Consider the following 21,307-nt stretch of genomic DNA (forward strand, 5'->3'; position numbering starts at 1 on the left):
TGCCGTTTTTCGCGACCAACTCTCGTGCTTCTGTGTCCAAAATGGATTTCAGCTGGAGCACTGTGTCTAGAGAGCCTGCTCTCGGCCTGGCTGTGGTAGTAAATATTATGGTGGAGTGACTGAGTGGGATGTAAAGATCAATATTGCGCTGATGAACCTGGGATTTCTGATTCATCTTCTTTGGCTTTAAAGTAACAGCGTGCAGTTTATAGCGACACCTCTGAAAGGTTCAGGAGAGGCTGGAGATACAGATGGATGTGATGTGAAACTGCGTGTGGATCTTTCTCTCTGAAGTCGGACTGGAATGAGGGCAGGGGCTGGTGTTACCCATCACCCTCCTGCTGCTGGGGGGTTATGGACTGCGATCGGTGGTTAAGCTGGGATGGGGAACAAGCCAGGGCGAAAAAAGGGTGGGTGGAGATGGAAAAGGGGACAGGTCTCGGTAAGGTAACCGTCATGCTCTTAAGCACTGCGTTTTTGTGTCTCAACACATTTTGCCTTCTTTTTGCAGGATTTGTCATGTTGTTTACTCTTCTCGCAGTGCAGTGGTTTTATCATCTGTTGAATGTCTTCAGTTGATTTCCATCATAGGTTTTTTTTTGTTCTGTGTGTGTGTCTTCTGTTATTGACATCCAAAATACATTTTAAAATCCCTGAATTGATTTAATTGGAAAAAATGTGCTCCCCTAGAATTTAATTAAAATTTTAAATAAAATAAATAAACATTTTGCATCATTTGTACGTTTATAGAATTCGACAGAGTACACTGTAAAAATATTTTTTCGAAGCTTATAAAGAACATTTAAATTTATAAACTAAAATAAAAATAGAAAGTCGAGGACTTTTTTCTAAGGGGAAAAAACTATTTCAGTCCTTTCTCCATGTTAAAATGTTATGTTTCAAATCAGTGTGTTACATGTATTTCTTTATATTTAATAAGTAAAATAAACCTTTCAAGATGTTGTATAGGGTCATGGCTGCATGAATTTGATCACACATTACAGAATAACAGCAAATATTGTGAACCTTATTAAATCGTAACGGTTTATATTTGAATAGATTTCAAAATATATTTTATTCTGTGATTGCAAAGTTAATTTGTACGCATCATAACTCCTGTCTGCAGTGCCACATGGTCCTTCAGAAATTCATTTCTAATCTACTGATGATATGCTTAAAGGAATATTTCTTCTCATTCTCAATACATGTACAGTGATACATTGTGTCATCTATTTTCAGGATTATATATAATTTCAGGACATTCAGGACTATTTGATGACTATACCATTTAAAAGAAATTAAAACCTTTTGCTAACAATGTAAAGGATTTTACTGTCAATTGTGATCATTGAATGTGGCCTGCTTTGAATAAAAAATATTTATTTAGTCTAATGCCACTGGAAGAAATCAGTTCCGCAGCCCCACATTCTTTTAATCTGAATACTCATGAAATCCATTCGGTGTACTCAAAAATGGAACATTATTAGGAAAGTAAAAGGGCGGTGTGAATGGCAATTTCACTCTGGACTGATTCAGCTTTAACCTACTCATTGAATGTTTTAGGACAGAATCATCAGTACAGAACAACCAAACAGAGCAGTCTGTTGTCTATAGTGCTCCTCCTTGCATCTTGTGAGTGATCAGTGCTCGAGAAGCGATGTGAGGAGCCCAGTAAAAGCATACACACTTAAGAAGTCCATTAAGTGATGTTTAGGAGCCAAGTGCAGGGCCATAGAAGGCCTTGTACTTCTAATCAGAACTGCTCTCCGATCTTAGGGATGTCAGTAGAGTCTTTGTGGGGACTGATTGACCTGCCCAAAAAGGGTGTTTGTGTGAATTGATGAGATGACTCTCACCTCTTTTAGAGATATCCAGGCAGATAGCATTTTAATGTTGGTAAGAGAAGTTGTAAAGTTATTTGAGCATTGCATAAATATTCAGTTATTTTAGTGTCTCATTCAACAGAATTACACATATTGGTCCTGTTATGCATTCGTGCATGGACCGAATGTTCTATGGTCCGGAGGCTTCATAAATCATGTGCTGGTTACTGTCTGTATGGCTCAATGTGGTTTGAGTTGTTTGAGTTTCAGCATTTGGGTTCCATGTGGTTTCAAAAACTTACTGACACATCTGTTTGCTTGACCTTTTCTCTCTAGTGAACTATGATGGTGTGACAAGCAGAGTTCAGGTTTGCACACTGAAGAGAAGCTTGATAAAAATGAAGCGTCAGTGTTTCTTTAGTTATAATTGGTTTTACGTAGAGTATCATATGTTATTTTAAACCATTACCAGGAGGCCAAGGAAGGTTTAGTTTAAGATTTTCATCCTTATGTTGAAAAATAACCAGGATACGTTGGCCAAATTTACATCAAGACAGATGGCACTTTTAGAAAATTTTTTTTCAGTTTAAATGAACTTTAAAAAATGCATATGATTTGTGTCCACCTAAACCTGTGTAGATTCAAGATTTTGGAAAATGTGAAACATAAAACAAGATTCTATACAGGATATGTTATTCTTACATAGTATAATTCGAGATTTTAAATTTGTTACAGGGCAAGGGTCATGATAAGTGGTGTTTTTCCCTGTCATTTTCACCATAGGCATTTCACACCAGACTCCACTATGACTCACATTTCAATCTTTGAATGAAGTACGTTAATATAGTACTTCCGTGGTAATATAGAAATCTAAAGGGTATATTATGTTGTGGTGTGTTGTTGTGTGGTGTGTGGGTGGTGTGTGTGTGTGTGGTTGTGTGGGTGTGTGTGTGTGTGATTGACATAGTAGGAAGGCAGACTTGATTTACACAAAAAAACTCTTCAAAATAAGTGCTTTTTGACATTAACAGAACAGAACTTGAACATGAAATTGAGACACAGCACCCTCAGTGGTCACTGAGGAAATGTTCAGAAATGTTACAAACCTTCAAATAAAGATCTTACAGAACAGTGGCTGAAAAATTACTAACTGAATAATGAAATGCTGTATGATTTTACAGAAGAAAACATCATATGTGTGAAATTTATCAGTGGCATTCCTCAGGGATCTATCCTTGGCCCATTTTCACTTTGATTTACCACACTGTTTATTTCTACTTTATAAGCCGACGTTTCTTTTACTAATGGCTACATTACAGCAGAGAGTTTCGAAAAATAAATGAGCATCCTTGCATTACCTATCAGCGTTCAGGACAGTGGTATCTGATGTGCGGTCTAATGATGCTTGCTCATAAAAAATGTCCATTTAGGTCGCACATACTCCACTAGGCTAGGCAATTACATGCATGAGCACAGCTCACCTTTAAAAAGCGATAACGTCAGCCGTGCTCAGCAGCTGGCAGGTCGTTGTCAGAACCATGTACGTAACATTCAAACTGCATTGTTAACCAGATGAACACAAACAAACACAATTCTGGCTTGTGTTTTATATGAGGACAAACAGAAAGCGCCGAAAAGAGGACGAGGTGCTCTGGGGAAAGTTGAGTGGATGTGATAAATAAATCAAACATGCTGTCTAGGTCTTGTTGAGACAAACAGAGTGAATATTTGATCCTTCTTCTAGAATGTTCTGACTAAAGGTGGATTTTATTTCCCTCGGTGGGCTGTTGTATAAAACTCTCATTTCAGTGATTGCTGAGGAGAGAACATTATCTCACTGAGTGAAGAAACGGACACGATTTTGACTTGTGAAAGCTCAGGGAATGTATTTGCTTTCTTACGAGAGTGAGGGACAAAGGCACATGACTGTCAATACATTTTTCTGTATGTATATTAGAATGGCTCTTTCTCAAGGTTGCCTTTTTTTAACACTTTCCCTTCTACCCTGCTTACTCATACTCAACTTGAAATTAATTTTTTGTATTTTAGAGCTATAGTGTAGTATAGTATAGTGTGATGGGTAATGTGTGTGTTAAAAGTCTTTGGTTCACAAGTTCACAGTTTATATATCCTGTAGTGTGCTGTAGGATATAGATAAAAAGCTTATCTAAAAAATAAAGTAACTCTTATCTCATTTTAGCGTTAAAAGTACACTATTATTCAACGTTTAGGGTCACTAAGATGTTGGAATTGATCAAATGTGACAGTAAACAACATGCATTAAATTTATCAAAAGTGACATTTTAAAATGAAACTTTCTATAAAGATAGATATGTTTATTTATTTACATATTTATGTATTTATTTTTAAATTTACTTTACACTTTTAATTGTAATTTATTTTTAATTTAAACTAACAGTCTTGCTAACTTTTTTTTTTTGTTCATAAGAAATCTTATAACAACCTTTATTTTTTTTTTTTTGCTATGTATTTTGTTTATAGATTTTATTATTCCTTATTTTCAGATTTTGTCTCTACTTCAGCTTGTTTGTCATTTCAACCAACAATTTTGTCCATAATAAATTGAGTGTAATTTTTTACCAGGAAGATAAAATTTTCAATGAGATGGACATATGAGATGTGAAGAAAGCAAGAAAAATCAAGGTAAAATATCATGTGTCAACATTTTATCAAGGACAGAATATTTATTGGCTCATAATTAAAGAAACACCCCTGTATGTAACCTTGCACAATTGTAACATCGATCTACATTTTAATTTGTATTCTATGTGATTGTGTCAGTGTGCTTGAGCAGGTGTTGTGTGTGGTGTCTTGTCTTAAATATAGACAATGTTCATTAGAATAATAAAGACTTGTGCGATAGGCCAGCTGCTAATTAAAATAAGGGACCAGATGCACCGTCTCTCATTTAGAGGTCACTGTTCACGTCTGCTGCTCTTTCTTTCACAGTCTCTTTCTCTCTGGGCTCCAGGAGGTTTGAGGTGTCTTTAATTAGCCCACAATGAGCTGTGAATCTCAATTACTGTACGCTCCACAAGTTCAGAGCTCAGAGCAACTACTGACGAAGGGCGGCGTATCTGAAACCTCATAACATCTGTGGAACCCTCGTTCGGGTTTTGGACAATTGAAATGAAATGGGTTTTTTTTCAATGAAATTACTTATAATTTATCCGATTACTTGGGAAAAATCGTAGACATTAGCATTGTGCTCGGTGTAATTTCCTGTTGTAGACAGCAAAGACTTGTTGTTACCAACAGTGACAGACTGATATATCAGACTCAAAAGTCCCTACTCACATTTTTTTGATAAAATACAGAGAAGGTTTTAATAGCTGGACTCTATCTCACGCTTTCCACCGAGAGGAATGTGACCTCGGACTTAGCAGGTTGTGAATCATGGAAGGAATTGAAACTTTCTCGGGCAGGAGCGAAAAAACAGGTGGAATGACGTGGATGAGAGACAGGGGCAATAAATTAAGGGTTCTGAGGAGGCAGTCCATTATCTGAAAGAGGGGGGGCCCAGGGGCTCTGGGATCTGATAGAGGTCATAAGGTCATAAGTCTGCTCAGGAAGGAACTTATGGAGTTAAAAGCAGATCAGGGAGTCCTTTGAAGGAGATTTTTCTTTTCCTTTACGATGCCCTCAGTTTCACACACATATATGAACACAAATATTGATTGTGCACACATGCACACTGCTGTAAAATACACTGTGTCCCGGTTCAAGGCACCTTTCTGTTGGGGTGACACTTATAGGAAGAGAAGTGCTCCTCAAAACACATGTTGGTGGTATGTTACTTCTACATTATGATTTTGTTATTTGCTGCTGTAAATAGGTTTCTTTTAGATGTTGTTAACCGATCAGCTGTATCTAACATAGTTTTACAATAAAATATTAAGATTATCTTATGAAAATTGATTGCGTTTTCATATGGCAACTCTGTAATATGATGGGATTGCACATCCGTTTTCCCTCATTGGGATTTTTTTATGCCATCAATTATATCATTACATTCATTAATTATTTGAATAAATTAAGTATTTACCTTGATACAATTGTATTTATACATATTTTGGATAATTTTTATAATTTGTCTTCATTTTAATTTTTATTAATGTTTTAGTTGTTTTGTGTGTGCGTTTCATATATATATATATATATATATATATATATATATATATAGATATATATATATATATATATATATATATTTTTTTTTTTTTTTTTTTTTTCAGTTTTAGTTATTTTAGTACATCAAGTTAAACTAAATTAAAATGTAGTAATGTAACTAGCTGAAAGTTTTTTTAATATTTAATTTTATTTCAATTGGCTATAATAACCCTGGTATAGACTTTCCAACTGACAGCATTTCTTATTTCTTTAATTTTTTTTATTAAATGTATTGTTTTTGTAATGTAATATAAATGTAATGTCTTGACATGCTACATCTTTGACACTAGGGGCAGTATAGTTTTTACCTCAAGGTTTAAAGATGAAGTATGTAATCTTACAGTTCTCACCAAGTAGTGGGTCAAAATGTGAATTAACATGAGCATCGCAGTTCGGTTGAGAACTTGGCGAGATTGTTGTTGGTAAATGCAAACTTGACTTCCTTTCCAACAGGTAAGCCTGGCTAGGCCACTACCTTGTTTACATTAGCTTTTTAGATATTAGCTAAATTTTACTGGCTGGATTGTTACCAGGGGAGGCAATTGGAGTTATTGGAAGTAATCATTATTTTGCTAGTTAGTCAAAACTAAGAGACTGTACACTGAGAAGGTGTGCAAAAGAGTTACAGCTTTCCAGGCCTCAGAAATATATAAGTCCTATAAGAGAACGAATCCCACCAATGTGTCTTTGAAATTGTAATTGTTGATTAGCTGTAATCATGTGCAATCCAATGTCATATTCCTTCTAGATCACTGGACGGTCACACGTAGTTAGATGCTCTGATGTGTAGTTTCAGGACACTGTCTTTTATTATGATATACTATGCATTTTTGGCCACAATAAGGAAAGGACAGGCAGGACTGCCCTTTTATATTCAACTTTATTGCAGAAAAGACTTGATGGTTTGAGTCTCTTTACGTTTTATGATGTCATAATGAAGTGTAAATTGACATGCAATACCGATTCTGGTTTCCACAGGGAAGCTTTTTCATATTGGGAATATTTGTGTGCAAGTGAAAAAAAAAAGAAAGCATGCGATGTGTCTGAAATGAAGTGCAGGCAAGCACAAAAGAATCATCAAATGTAAGTTTTATATTCACAAAGAACTTAAACTGCTTAGAAGGCAGTTTCCCCGAGCGCTGTGTTGGACAGCTTATTTTGGCGTGGCTAAGATGGTGTAGATATAAGGAAATGAATGGCACATCCGTTCCGCTGCTAATGCCGCTGATGAAGACAGACGCTTCATGGCCACTCTGATTCTAATTAACATGCTAATTGGAAATTCGAAGACAAACAATGGGAGGTGTGCAAGTTACTTTTTTGCTGTGGCCTCTCTTTTGTGCTGTTTCTAGAGCGAGAGACAGGCAGAAATAAAGCTTTTGTTTTGGCCGATTTCTAATGCAATGGGTTGAGTATTGAAATTGTTGCTGTCGACTGGAGACAGATTTAAATAATAGCGAGACAATTGAAGAAATAAATGAAAGAGGGTTACATCAGAATGAACAATTCATTCTGTTCCTGAACATCGTCATTCGCAGTTACGTTTTATATTTCCAGAGCTTGCATGATGGGTCAGTAGGTGAATATTTAACTTGCACTGTAGTTTCTAGCACTGACTGATTTTGAGCAGTAATTAATTTGCATCTTTTGAAAATTAAAACGGTAGTATTCTATTTTTTAAATGTGAAAAAAAAAAATGTAAGTGGCAATTGCTCTCCATCACAATCTGTATGACTTTCATAGTAAGTCAGCTATACTAAAAAAACATATTTTATTTTGTTTTGTTTTTGTCTTAGGATGAAATATTTGTATGTTTCATTAAAGTTACTTTTTTTTTTTTAACATTTAAAATGTACATTGAAGTACATTTTCTTTTTTGATTGAAAAATATTTATTTTTTTCTTAAGTTGAAATGTATGTATATTTTTCAGGTATTTACATTTTCTTTTGTGACTATTTCAGGTATTATAGTTTTATTTGTCTTAAAGATTAAATGTACATCTTTAATCAAAGTGACTGTTCCAGGTACTGTAACTTATTTTATATTTATTTTATTTTATATTTTATTTTAGTTAAGTTTAGTTCTCTCTTGGCAGTTGCTGGTAATGTTTAAATGCAGACCGAACCAGATCAGTTCCACAGAGTCAGGGCAGCACCGGACACATTATTGATGGCTGAAGACCATCAGGACACTCTTCTTTCATCTGTTTTTCTCTAGCATATGAAAGTAGCAAAAATGTTGCCAGTGTCATTTTTGATTTGTGTTTCAGCAGATTTAGCATGCTAAACAGACATAATGCATTATAGACCCCACCATGACCATGACTGCTGCTTCCAGATTTTGTTTTGAGAGCTGTGTTTACTAAAAACTAGAATAAAGGATTTGTAATATAACTTAATGACAGCTATAAATTCATAAACACAATGTTATTAGAAAATGATGACTTGCTGATTTTTATTGCGATTTTAAACCCATTCTAGCTTTTTCAAATGTACAGTATTACAAATAATTAGTTCATTTATGCAGTTTCTGTTAGCCAGTGAGATACAGGGACTTTGTGTGAATTGTGTGAGGTCTGTGGGTGAGTGGTGAATTACAGTAGGGCTGAAGTTAACATCTGGTTTGCGATGACACTGTAACTCATACTGGAACTGTCAAGGACATATAATACTGTTATTGTGTGAAACCAGGGATATGAAGAAGTGTGTCTGGTAATCATATACACAGGTTAAAAGAGGTCTCCATAACCTGAAGGATCACATCACATCGTATTGCATCCTGTATGTCAGCTAAAAAAAACTGACAGCCGGGTGGAAACACGCTTTTTTCTAATGTTTTCTAATGAGATGTGTCTCATTCTGATGAAATATTTCTACTTGTTTTATGACCTGTAATTATGCTGTCAGCAGTCCCTTCAGCAAAGACTTGAGCAAAAACAAGTTCAGGTTTGATTATGTGATGGGTTTAAAGAGTGCAATGACAAAAGAGGCTTTTGAAAATACATCATTGTTTTTTCTGCAAGACAATAAGCTTGCATTTTAAAGATTTTCCCAGAGTCTTGACAGATAGTGAAAAAGCACAATAGTGCATAACTTTAATCCAGCCTGACGTGTCAACTTCATATTTAATTTTTCAGGCTGCATTATAGACAGTACAAGTACAACCTCACCAATATCAGGTTTATCCAGGAACTGCAAATCATTCATAACTCTTATAAATGCACTTTTCAGTCTATAAATCACATTATGGGGTATTAAATACTTGTGAGTAGGCTGCAATCCCACAAAAGTTCCTTCTATTCCATAGAATAGTGTTCAGTTTTTAAATATTTTGAATTTTGTTTTTATTGCGTCTCGGAAAAGCTATATGCACTAATATTTTAGGGTTTGATGTTTTTATTATTTGTATTTTATTTTTATATTTGCATTTATATTTTTAAGCTTGCATTTTAAAGCTTTTCCCAGAGTTTTCACATAATATAGAGAGTGAGAAAAAAATAAAAAATAAAATAAAAACAACAACAAAAACAACAACAGACCATCCTGGCATGCAAACATCATGTTTCATTTTTAAGCTTAATTATGAACAGTTAAGTACTAAGTTGTAGCTTCAGCAACATCAGGTTTAAACAGATCATTCATAACTCTTATAAATGCACTTTAAGGTCTTTAATAAATCACATCATCATAGGATATTAAATACTTGAGTAAACCGCAATCCCACAAAATACTCCTCAGATTTCCATAGAATTCAAACTCCTTCAGAAGTTCTGAACATCCACATCACTTGTGTTTGTCTTTTTGATAGTTTTATTGTGTCACTGAAAGGTTATATGCAACAATAATTTTTACTCTTGTAAATGTTGATGAAATTGTTAATCATAATTGATATCATTTACTTGTTTTATAAATCATAATCTCTGCTTCCCTGATCGCCCACAAACACCTCCCATCATCCACTGCCTCAGAGCATAAAGCATTTATACAGTGTTGATATACAGTGAATTCTTTAGAGAGTAAATCTTTCAGTAGGAATTACACCCACTCTGTCCCACAGTCCCCTCAGGTTAAAGATGGCAATTCCATTTAACAGCGTCATTCTCCTACAGCCAAGATCTGTGAGCCCTCGCTTAAAGCTTGAGCTTTGAGACATTATTTCCTGGTATGTTGATAAAGCAGAGCAGCGTTTAAGGTGCTGGTTTGGGTCTTTTCTCAGAAGGGATGCAAATTCGGCTGTTGTACTGTGGTGTCAGTGAAATGCATATACAGTAGTTGCACATGTCTGTGCATGTATGCATGCATGAAAGTGTGCGGATGTGAATGTTTGTTTGTGAGCCTGGAAGAGGCAGATAGGCTCTTGCTGTTTGTTCAGCTTGCCTGACTCTGGATCAGATGGCTGGTGAACTGTGACCAAAGCTTTCAGCTGAAAAATCACACTCTAATTATTCTTAAAGTGTAAATTATCTGCTCCGATAGATCTCATTTTTCATTTGAGTGAATAATTTAAAGAATTTCAGTATTCATTTTATTTCAATAACGTGATCATTTGAAATCATTAATTGACTGTTTATACAAAAAAATGAAAATGTCATCATAGGTTATTTATCTTTTTGAGCTTAAAACACACAAGCACACTCACACACACAAAACAAAAATGAAGCACATACCAAGAAAATATTTAATATGATATTCCAAATCTCATGATTTTTAAGGGATTGTTAATTAAAAATGACTTTCTACCTGTGTAAATCATGAGAATTTCATTGTTTGGCTTAGTTCTAAACTATTTACTCTCCGATGTTAAGGACATACAGTATTGTTTTCCAGTTAGAATGCCACAGAAAGCCTCTGTAACAATTAATGAATCATTTCAGGGTAAGTGAGGTTAGTACTGACAGTATAAGCCATCTTTCTCCCTCACACATGCAAATAAGTCCAAGAATGTATCATCATTAAGTAGAGATTCTTTTAGAATGAAACCTTGACTCTTTTGCCCACAACAAAGTGTAGCAGTGGTTGAAGATTGATGCAGTTCAGACATGAACATGCGGTGGAATAATGCTGCTTCAAAGCCTGGAGCTCTGGTGAATTAGCAGAGGTTCTGTCACACTCTTAATAAATCTAGAAGAATTCCCCTTCTGTTGTCATGTTGGCACTTTGCTAATGATGGCAGTGGCTGCAAGGCTGAAGGAAGCTCGTACTGTTGAAAGGCTTTTTCTAATAGACATTGTTTTTGAAAGAACCGTGACCTTGAAGGGAATGTACCCTGGATCTCAGACTTAGTTTTCAGAATGAATATCTCTGTACAAGTGTTCTTTATGGAGCAAATAATTATTAACACATTGAAAGAACAACTTTGCACTCACCAAGGTTGTATCTATTTGATAAAAAAAAAAAGTAATATTGCAAAATATTATTAAAATTTAAAATAACTTTAGTTAGTTATTTCTGTGATGCAAGGCTGAATTTTCAGCATCATTACTGGTCCTGAGTCTCACATGATCCTTCAGAAATCATTATAATATGCTGATTTGCTGCTCAAGAGACATTTCTGATTTTTATAAAGATACAAACAGTTGTGTGGCTTAATATTTTTATGGTTTTTTTTTTTTAAGTCTTTGATTAATCAAAAGTTCAAAAGAACAGTGTTTGTTTGAAATAGAAATAACAGTGTAACAGTGTAAAAAGTCTTAGTCACTTTTGATCAATGTCTCCTTTCTGAAAAATTTTCATTTATTAAAAAAATAAAATCTTACTGACCCCACACTTATGTAGAGTAGTGTAAATGCAAAACTTAAAATAAAATAAAAAAATATTGAAAGTTCACAAAGTTACACTTTTAAATTTCAAATATACTTTTAACTTCTACACTTTTTGTCACCTTTTATTCATATTACAAAAGAACAACAAAGGATGTCATTGGTTTGTATCAAAAACTTGATTTGAACTTGAGCTGCCCACATGAGGCTCAATGTGTCATTTTAGTGACTCCAAAATGGCTTCTAAGTACACATTATCTTCAGAGACCAAAAATGTCCTCATAAACTTGAAGAAGAGTTCAAAGTAAAACCTTGCAAAGTGTGTCTGTCAGACTGAAGGTGGCTTGTCCTTGTGGCGATCATTAATCATGGCTGTAACTCGGCTTTTGTAGCGCTGCGATCAACAGCTGTGCCCTTTCACCACGGTCTTCAGACCCTGAAGTGGCTTTCATTTACTCGCCACAGAAGAGCTTATTGCTCTGAGCGCTTTAACCTCCGTGGCCTGAGCGATGCCCCATCATGTGCTCTGTTTAGCTGCGTGAGACCTCGCCAGCTGTTTTGGCTTTCACAGGCCTGCCACAATTTTGACGTAGATTGATAGGATTATTCCTAGAGCACTTGAACGCGCTATGACCGCGGTGACTCAGTGAGCCACAAGCATTCGCACCGGTGCTATTCAGATGTTCTCCTTGTAGAATTCCTGATGTTTTTGGACAATGGTTGTTGGATGTGTTTCAGGTCAGTTGGTCAGCAGATGATTGGACTTGTTTGTTTGACGTTTGCAATCTTGGCAGTATGTGAACAAGTGCGTGCATAATCATACATTCAACCAAATCTCTCAAAATAAATGAGGTTGTGAAGCCCATTAAAGATAGTCTGTCTTGCTTTATTTTTTAAAGTAAGTCATATTGCTTTATTATCAGATGAACAGTTTTAACTTTGCATTAAACCTAATGGTGAGTGAATGTCATTGACTGCCATTGAACATTTGAATAATGTACTTGGCATTTACGACACTCAGCTGGAAGACTGATTCAAGTGGGTATTGCAGTTAAATTACTTTTTATTCAAATTAGTTTGACTTTAATTAATTTAACTTTTTAAACCAAAAAGAAGCAATCAATATTAAAGGTATCAAGCAATATTAAATGTTATTTTTTTGTTTCTTTAATTATTATTTTTACTTTCACATTTTTTTTTAATCCCTTCTTATTGAAATTGGTTGTTGTTTGAGTGATAATATAAGCACATTTTTTATGTCATAAAAAGACTGAAAAATTACAAATTAGATGTCTTTTAATATCTCATATATTTCTCTTATACAGCAATAAGATTAATTGGAGAACACACTTCTTGCTTTAGGTTGCTGCTTCTTATTTTATTTCTTTACAGAGAAAGATTTGTCATGATAGCACAGTATGAAATAAAAATGAAATGAAATGAAAATGAATTTTTCATCAGTTTCCTGAGATCTCTTTAATATCTTTTTTTCTTATACAATAATGTGAATAATTGGAGAACAAATTAAAACTTCTAACCTAAGATTCCTTCCTTTTGCTTTTTCCTCCCTCAGATTCATGCTTTTTTTTTTAATTAGTCATACAGCTCTACAATATACTGTTATTGTATGTCAATTGTTTCATTTGTTTCTATTTATATTTCTCCTAAGGTGCATTAGGAGAAACATCTGAGACATTTGAGACTTTCATTGAACTTAAGTTTCATAAGTTTTAAAAGAGCAATGAAATGTGGGCCAGTACTAACAACCTCAAGAGCACTATAGATATGTCTATGGCCTTAACTTTATTAATATCTAGATGGTCTGGTTCTCCCTTTCTTAGAGAAAAATCTACAGATAAGAGTAGTTTGCAGGAGATAACTGTATAATTATAGATTTTTACTGATTTTAGCACTGTTGGATTTTTGCTGGCGCAAGCTGGTTAATATGATTATTGCTGCAGGTATCAAGCAGTATTATTAATTTATGGGCTTAACGTCATTTAAAAACGTTTGCAACTTGATCCAAGGTATTTTCAACAGAGTAGGTACATTTTGGATCTATTCGTAATCAGAAGTAGTATGTTCTTTGTATGTGTGGTTTCTAAGAGAAAGTGTGTTCTCTTCCTCTTTCCTGCAGATCAGCAGCTGTGTCCTTCCACACAATCTTTCAACATAATCATGGGTAATTTGCAGTCTGGTTGCACTGTTCATATAGTTCTTTCTCTCCGCACGTGTTCATTTGTGTCCAGCTAAGTTCGTTCATGTGACTTAATTAAACCCCTTTCATAAGTCAGGGCCTTTAAGCTGAACTAAAAATTAGAAATTGCTATCAAAAAAGAGTACTGATTAATAAGGTGATTCATTTTCTTTATATTTCCCCTGCCCTCTCCTGCCTCCAAAAATAATTAACCGAGTGATGGCGGACTCAACAAATGGCCTTGATTTTTATAACCATTGAGATAAACGAATCCAATTGCTGTTGTTGTGTTTATGTCTGGGCCCACTGTTATTGAACTAGTACATCACCTTCTCCTTAAATCAATAAAGCAAGAAAACGAGAAAGCAGGGTGTGTGTCTGAAAATAAGTGGGCAGCCGGAGCATTGGGGTGCATGGGGAACATCCTTACAATGTGCCCATGTGGACATGTCAGCTAGCCGCATAAGGTTTGTTTTAATTAGCCATCAGGGGAGGAAGGGCGTTTTGGATTGGTTTGTGTGGATCAGGGCCATTTGAATCTGAGGGAGCACCAGGTTTTTGTTTGTGTGTCCTCCAGGGCATCTGGGCACACCACCTGTTAATGAGTTGTGAAGTGTTCTTTCTAAACCCACCATAAATCCATATTCTGCAGTCAGTGGTCAGTCCAGATTTGGAGCTAGAATATTCAAGATTTCCTTGTCTACATTGATTCCCATTGGGGATATACAGAAGTTATACTTTTTATAAATATATTTAAGCTTTCTAGTTTTATTTTTGAGGTTGTATGCAGATTATTCCAAATATTTGATGTGCAAATGTAAATTTTAAGCTAAATTTATATGTAGATGCCGTGTAGAATTTTGTGAATGTTGGCTATTCCAGAATTCCGTGGGTTGAGCAAATTGTGTAGAGCTAAGTTTTATGTTTGTCAAGCATGTACAGATTAATTGATTAAAAGCTGTAAATATGTCTGTGCTTGTAAGCCTGGTATTAAAAATTTATTTATTGAGTAATTTGCATCACAAAGAACTCAGGTTCTTGGATTTGAACAGAAGAGCTAATAGTATGGTGAAGTCAATATGGTGTCTATACACAAACAGACAGACTCAAGTAAATGTGTGAGTTCTATGTGTTTGCATGCTTGCCGTTAAATGTTCATAACGTGTCCTTTAAAATTTGTAAAAGTGTACAAATATTAAAAATGTGCAAACATGTATTTTGACTGCTTGAATGCTTCCAACACAAGCTAGCCAAAAGTCTCATGATGGTCACGACCTTGAGATTCTGTGAATGTACTCAACGAGGTGTTTGTTGAGATACTGCCATCTCAGCATAACGCAGGCTAAAAGTGGCATTTCACTAAATGCATCAACAGAAGTGCTAGCTAGTGTGGCCCAAGACATAAAACAGGCATTTGAATTCTACCTAAAATCATTCAAGCACTCAATTATTACTTTTAAATGTTGAAACAGTAGCACTGTTTGTTAGAGAGCTCTAGCGACAGTGGTCACACTTCCCCAAGCTCTAAGTGCTCTCCAATGACTTCCTTTTGTTTTGCCTGTCTGCCTTTTATTCTCGGTAAATGATGTCAATCTTCATTCACGGTCCTGACAGGATGCTTCCCAGTCATCTGGCCCATTCTGAGCCCCTTTATATTAAACAGGCCCCTTCACCTCCCCTCATCCCAAATTAACCCCCTGTCAGTGCCCAACAATGGAAGTGGGCATGGCTCCAGTCTGATTTATCCCACACTTCACCATGATGGGGGGCATCTGCCACACCCCCTGTCCGGTCCTCCCTTTCTAAACCAGGCGTAGAGGAGGGCTGTCAGTCCGTCTTCCAGAAAAGCGACATGCGCTGATTGGGGAATAAGTTTAGTCAATGACTGTATGTAGAGCTAAATAGGGTCTGTATCAGTGACTTTGTGTGTGTTTGCACTTGGGTCAACCTACTTCTGCCCATGCACTGCAAGAGGGCACACATTGTCACTCCTCAGACATACACATAGATGATCAGGGCTAACTGCACCTCTTTAGGCCTGTGAAGAGAAGGAAAACGCCATATATAGGACTTACGCTCTTGGGATTCTCCAATGGAATAATGGCTAATAATTGATTTACACCTCGGAGCTTGAAGTTTGAAGTGCTTTCTTGACATGATAATGCAGTTTGGAAGTTGCAATTGCAGACCTTTCAAAAGTCGCAGTCTGCAGAGCCTAGTGCTCCTCATTTGTTGGTATCAGGGATATTGGGGCGCTACCATGTTGCCGTTGGCCCAATATTCTTTGCTCGAGGTCTCAGAGTCTGTGTTACTTTCAACAGACACGGGGACTCAGGAGGGGACTAGCAATAGGGCCACAGAGGCCCCCACTGCAGAACACGATGACGACAACTCTCTGGGCTATACAGGTACTGCTTCTTGTTTCTTACCTAAAAATACTGCTTTGTGTTTACCATGGAAGAGCTTTTCTCAAATATCTTATTTACTTTACATAATTTATTTATTACTTTATAACATATTTGCTCTATTGTAGGATACTTCCATGAACTTTTGACATTTTTGTAAGATAAATGAGGGGTTGCCTGGTGAAAACATGACGTTTTTATGTAGATATGATCCGTTTCTGACCCAATCATTGCAGGTTCTTGTGTAGAGTCTCTTATACCGCTTGGGTTTCCATGAACTTTGCACAACCTTCACCTTAAGTCTGTCGGTGCATCTGTATTGAGAGACATTTTCCCATTTATAATCTGTTTATATTCTTTACAAATGTTACTTAAGTCAAGCTGTGGAAATTGGACACCCTTTCTATGTTATTTTCGGGAGACAAGCCTGGAACGTTCTGATGCTTATAACACAAAGGTGTAGAGTCAGCCAGAACCTCAATTTCCAGATTAAATGCACTCAGATGAGATGAGTCAATCGGTTAGAGAAGATCCCTGACCCTTTTTGCTTAAGTGGAAATAGAGTTCACCTTCTAGGGGCCCTGGGGGCCAGAGCAGAGAATCTCCTGCAGTGTGTGTGGTGTTATGTTTGGAGAAAGCTTGCTAACATTCTGACCTAATAACATTTCTTATTATTATCAATGTTGAAAACAGTTGTGCTTTATATTTTTGTGGAAACCATAATATTTTTGGATTTTTTCCACAATTCTTTTGATCAATTTAATGCATCTTTGGTGGGGAGGAAAAAATTACTGACCCCAAACTTGATGTGTCAGATGGAAAATGTTGATTACCTATGTAATGTTCAATACTGGACCAATGATAGTATATCTGCTATACATTTACGCTATATATCTATATATTTATTTGCGATATGTTAAAGTACTGTACCCCTTCTCTTTTATCTCCTGTTTTAAAATCAATTGTGCATCACATTTCTGTGTATGTGGAATGTTCCAGATCAGTCACTTAGGATGTTCCATTTCAGCTAGTGTGAGTAGTATGAAACAAGGCAATTGAATAGGCTTTCCAACAGAACTGTAATCTTTGTAGACTACTTTTGTGCAAAGAATGGCCATGTATTTTTGTCTCAAAACCCCTCAGCTTCAAAAATGAGCATCAAAGATGTTTGTGTTTGAGCATCAAATAAACTAACTATTTGTGAAGGCAAACAAATCTCGTGTGAGAGCACTGACAGGCTGTTTATTCCAACTTTTTGGAACAGAGAATGCAGGAAAATGTTTGTCCAAACAACTTTGACATTTCACATGCATGCCATGAAAGCTTTCCATACCTCTTAACCTTACTGAAGCTTGAATCATTGAAATAGAATGAAAGTCAATGTATTGGGTGGTATGATAAAGTATTTAATCTGTTCGTGATATGTAGTCTTCATGCATCTTGATGCAACAATGCTGCACATACTGTCATGCTGTGTAATACTTGTCTGTGGTGGTTCCAAATGCACCTGGTTGTCTGGGCATGACAGTCTGAGACTGAATTAGCCCTGTCTGCTGTGCATCCTCATTACGGGGTCCTGCTCAGACCTTAGAGTCCTGACCTTGAAGCCTCCACAATCATTAGTATGACTGCCTTCCTAATGCCTTGTATTATTAGGGACATGGCTTCTGCCTCAAGGGTGTGCAAATGCAAATCTCCCACACGTTCAGGGTTAAATTTTTCCACCCTTTGGGGAACACAAGCACTCTTACAATGGAGCTTATCCACAAAGCATATTCCTCACAAAGCGTTTGCTTCTCCCTACGGTGGAAAACATGGCAAATGCGGGTCCCTCCTTTAGGTCCGATCCCACTTGAGATGTAATTACCTCCACCACAGTCAACCAGAGGGTTTTCTCCACAAGAGGAGAGGATGTGGGCTCTTCTTATATTCATTTTTCCCCATCCAATCTCTTTTCATCACAAATCCTGGAGCTTAACTCGCCCGGTGTCCCAGGAAACAGGGCCATCAGGCTAAACTCTCAATGCTGAACCAGGCTAATTCTGTCAAGAGTGACTGGAGTGCTGTGGAGAATGAAAGGAGCGGACTAGTTGGAGATAAGAAGCTGGTGGTGTTGAGGTTCTCATTATTCTGCAACACGTCTGCTTGGCACGGGATAAAGAATTTAAATTTGTTTATTATTGCAGCTTACATTAGTATGGGTAAAGGAATACAAAGTTTTCTCGTCGTTGCCAAGTACTAGATAAGCGCCATTTGGTACACAAAATTAAATGGCTTTCAAAATTCCAAAGGAGTAGTCATTTTTGAGCTTGAGGAAAAAAAAAAAAAGACGAGAGGGAAAAAGACAGTTCAACGACCCCCTTTCTGTGTTGAGTCTGGAGGTCCATATGGTCCCCTCATGACTGTCAAATGAGTTTGTACACGATTGGCAGATTTGAAAAAAACAAAAAAACAAACAAAAAAACCTTGTGCTGGTTCCAAACCAGCATATTCAGAAATACTGAGATGTAGCTTAGAAAAATTAATTAATTTGAATACGGCAGAAAATCAACCCCCAAAATCCTTGAATAACTTAACAACAGTACTTTAAAACTCTCCAAAACTTCCCAAACAAGGGGGTGGCTGGGGAACTTTCAGCAGTGCCAGTTGCCACAGGCAAAGTTATGAAAGTGCATCCAAACAATTGCACATTTTACATTTACACTGTATTTCTCCCACATGCTGTTTTGTCATGGAGGAGTGAATGTGTTCAGTCATTAAAAGCTGGACTCTCTGCTCGGTAGGGCATGAGAGTACACAGAGGGTGAAAGTTCATGCTGAGTGTCATAAATCTGCATGGCACCTGCTCCCCCGCAATCCTTCGGCATGTGTTGTGAGGTCAGTGGCACCACATAAGCTGTACATCATATTTATAGTGCTCATCACTTCAACCTGCATGTTTTGGCAGCTGACGGCAGCAGGGAGACAGAAAGAACCCTTGCTGTGTTTCTTTCGGTGGAAGGACATACTTTTAAAATACAGAGGACGTGAGAGAGGGAATGTAAGAAGTTTGGGAGGTTGAATTTTGGAGCATGTGGGAAGGAGAGTGAGATGAAAAGTAACTTTTTTGGCCATTACTGCAGAGATCCATCTCACATGTGAGTTCCAGGTGTTAGACCATGTCAAACATATTGTAAATCCACCCGTTTGTGGTGCAGCTAAATCCACTTCAGAGAAATATATGAATTCACACATGCAGTAGCAGATGTTTTTTTTACGCCAATGTGATTTGGAAAGTAAATGCTCAAGAATATGTCAGTTTCTCCATAAATCAGAATGAAGCACCGTGTGCATTCCTGAATAAATCAAATCAAATTGAAATGCGGGGATTTCAATATATTAGTTTCTCCAGTTGTGTCATTCTAACCAGTCAAAAGCCATACTAGCTCCACTCTGTTAGAATGAAAATTTAAGACTCCATTTGAGACTCAATTTTCTGGTGCTGAATTAAATGCTGCATTTGGGTTTTTACAAGCTGAAAAATGGGTGGAGGCAACTGTCGAGCATCACACCTTTGCAAAGGCCAACCAAATTATAGATGCACAGCTCTTATGCGTTGAGGTGTGATGACATTCTTGCTTTTGACCCAAAGATTGGCAGTTTATTCCACTTTTTTTGTTGGTGCTGTAAGACCCTGTTTTTGTATCAAGGGTAATATGGGAACTATCAGCAAAAGTGCCACTTGTTCTTTATGCATAGTCATGTTTTAATCATTACTTTGGATACATAAGCTTTGATTGAGGAATATCCAGTTGTCCTTGCTGCAGTGTAGTTTAAAGTTCCCCATATTTGTTCCCACTCCTGCTCTGCAGGGCTGCGTTAATAATTCAGCAGGACTGCTGGTGAGGGTCTTGTCCAACAGCTTGCGAGGCACCAACTGGTCGAATCCCCTGTTGTGAAGGTGGGGAGGGCACATGGAAGCCAAAGACAAAGGCACTACTTGGCTCAGTTTCTCTTAGACAGCTTCTCCTTTCATTTAAGCCTCTCCAACCACTAAACCAATTAAGCCAATTAAGCATGAAAACACAATGCATCTTGTTCTTGCCAGTCTGTATAAAGGATATGGGGAGAGCAGGGGGACATGGTTCTTTCTGATGAGGGTAGTTAGAGATTGGGAGAAGCTGAAAAGTCCCATAGTCATTTGAAACACCATTGTTTCTTTGTTAATGTATCTGGATCCTGTCGGCCTGTTACTCCTGGTGTACTCATGCATGGCATTGTGCAAATTAGATGTCGTGGAGGTAGTCTTAATGTCAGCATATGTTAAACCACGTAACCAGTTCAATCTGGTTGTTTCACCAATACACAAGTGAGACACAAATTCATATTGTTGTGGATTTCTAATTGCGATCTTCACCACTCTCATGCCTCAGTCTCACCCAGTCAATTGCTAGTCACTGTCTCTTGAAAAGATACTGGGTGGTAAAGGGGATTCAGCCCACACAGGTGAGCAGAAATGCAACAGCCTGTTTACCCACTAGCCAAGCTTTTGTGTCTCCCAATTGCGGCATAATGCAAAGCTCTTGTGTTCTTTTGCCGTAATTTTTTTTATGTTAGTTGTGGCAGGGTTCTACATGGAGGGCCTCTCTGAATGAATGCGCCCCCCAACTCATCCACCCCCATGTCTGAAAACACAACACAGGGTTTGTAATCAATGAAGAGAATGTCCTTTTATGCTGTTTTTGTGCAATTCTAGTCCTTTATTCTTTGTGCGCGTTCCTGTCAGATGTATTTTTGCATTTTATTGTTTGCCCAAGAAATGTGTAGCTCTGTTGTGCCTCACCTTTCTATAACTTTTTTTTGTCCTTTAATAAAAGATTTCCATATTGATTAAAAGAATTTTCTTGTTGTTTAAAACTTTTTTTCTGTTGATGTTTTTGATCTGGTTGCAGC

The 21,307-nt window shown here is 36.8% G+C and overlaps 1 long non-coding RNA gene across 1 annotated transcript in view; it reads left to right on the forward strand.

Annotated features, from left to right (window-relative positions):
• LOC109104138 overlaps positions 1 to 17,011 on the forward strand; it is an 83,372-nt gene extending 66,361 nt beyond the window's left edge. The window contains exon 3 of the long non-coding RNA XR_006161820.1: positions 16,292 to 17,011. This is a non-coding gene — a long non-coding RNA (uncharacterized LOC109104138). The remainder of the gene's footprint in view (positions 1 to 16,291) is intronic.
• The last annotated feature ends 4,296 nt before the right edge of the window (positions 17,012 to 21,307 follow it).

The sequence above is a fragment of the Cyprinus carpio genome, chromosome A15, assembly GCF_018340385.1.
Source record: "Cyprinus carpio isolate SPL01 chromosome A15, ASM1834038v1, whole genome shotgun sequence".
NCBI classification, from domain to species: Eukaryota; Metazoa; Chordata; class Actinopteri; order Cypriniformes; family Cyprinidae; genus Cyprinus; species Cyprinus carpio.